Source organism: Puntigrus tetrazona, chromosome 7 (assembly GCF_018831695.1).
Source record: "Puntigrus tetrazona isolate hp1 chromosome 7, ASM1883169v1, whole genome shotgun sequence".
Classification (NCBI taxonomy): Eukaryota; Metazoa; Chordata; class Actinopteri; order Cypriniformes; family Cyprinidae; genus Puntigrus; species Puntigrus tetrazona.
The window spans coordinates 18,633,254-18,635,188 of NC_056705.1; positions in this window are offsets into that span (position 1 = coordinate 18,633,254).

Sequence of the window (1,935 nt, forward strand, 5' to 3'; positions counted from 1 at the left end):
TATTAATTTGTATCGTTTGATCGCGGCAGAAAAGGATCTCTTATGAGAATGCAGACAAACATCTTTTACCTGGTTTGGGGCCAAAATGGCCATTTCATTTTCCATAAACAGAGTCCACAAGAGAGTGATGTGGAAAGAATTGATTTTTTTTTTTTCTTTAGGCTTTTCGTGTTCCACTCAGTGTGAGAGGCTTGGTAAATATCATGTTTTTATATTCTGCCATTGATCTCATTAGCGGATGTGCGTCACTTTGCCTTCAATCACAGCAATTGCTTTTTACAGTAAAGCGCATCCGGTAGTGACAACAAACAGAACCGCCCCGTACAGCTCTCCATAATGAAAATTATTCAACTGAGTTAATGTTAACCCTAATGTAAAGATCCTCAATAGTAGCGAAAGATATATAGGAATCGTGTTATTATGCACATGAAAAAAAAAAAAAAACAAGATTACTGGAGTACATTTTACAAGGAACAACTACTTCAAAATTGTGCGTTTAATTCACCTCACTTGGCATTTCTTTGTAACTGCACCGGTTTCTGAGTTCAAATACTTTCAAGTAGTTTTTTTTCAATGTACAATATGTTTGATATCTATCAAATTGTTCTGATAGATACGATTACACAGTAATTAGCATGCTAGTGGATGGTGTAGGATACCTTGTTGCTTTGTAGTCCTTCAATTTTAGACTGCTTAGCATTTTAGCCAGCATGTTTAAACCGTATTTGTCATAGGTGAAGGGACTGGCTGACTGCCATGCAGACGCTAAAGCGCTAGCTGCTTTATTTAGCTCCATGTGTTGATGTATTTCATTTAGATCAGTCCATTACTTTTAAGTTGGATGTACAGCGCCGGAGGCTTGTAATCCATTTACTTAATGACATCTCACAGTGGCGAAATCATCGCACTTCCATATTCAATTATGCAGCTTAAATAGCAAATACCCGCAAAGCTTTTTTTATTATTACAGTGTTTCCAAATGTACCAAAAATAACTGTTTGTCTGTTTCTATTCCTGATAAAAGACTGTTACTTACAGCATTAAAAAGAACAGCTGAAATTCAATGCCAGGAGCATTTACTTTAGCAGTTGTTGAATTTCCTCCTTTGTTTGCTCTGTGAAATATGACCAAAGTAATTACAATGAAATTTGTCCAGTGATAGGAGTAATGTAATGTAAAAGTTTGCAGATAAAGATTAATTGACTGGCTGGCTCTCAGAAAGGCACGAGAACTTACAATCTCTCCTTATTAGCAGAAAGGAATGGGCCGGGCAGCAGAGCCACTGCAATATGAAATGACTCACTACTACTGTGAGGGTATAGAGGTTAATTAACAAAGCATCTAACTGGACGGGATCCATTTGAACTGTGTGAGGACACAAGAAAGCACTTGCCGTCAGGATTGTTGAGAAGGTAGTGATGGGAAACTTGGATGAGTGGTTTTAATGATTAGAACGAGCCCCGTTTATGAGATTATACGAATGAAAATGAATCTTTCGCATTGTGCTCTTTTATTCTCATTTAGATGCGTATCAAATGTAATTGGTTAAATTATGAAATATATTAAAGCGCTAAGAGGCTGTGTGTTGTACGTTAAGATGCCTCGCGTAAACAGTCACTCTTGCTTACGAGATCTTAAATATGTATATAAATAATTATATAACGGGTATCTGGATACTCTTTAAATGAAAAAAAGGTGATTTGACTTGCATTTTGGGAAATTGATTTGACTGTAAGCAAGTTCCCATGGGTGGCCACTGTTGGGAGACCAGCATGACAATTAGCCACTGAAAAACACATGACAAACGGCTCCCAGAAGGGTTTATGCAGAATAACTGCTGTCACTGTAATATGCACAGAGGACCCAATAAGAACAAATAAAGTGTATCTTTGGGGTTACAAAACACAATGCAATGATGCGAAAACTCCTAGAACA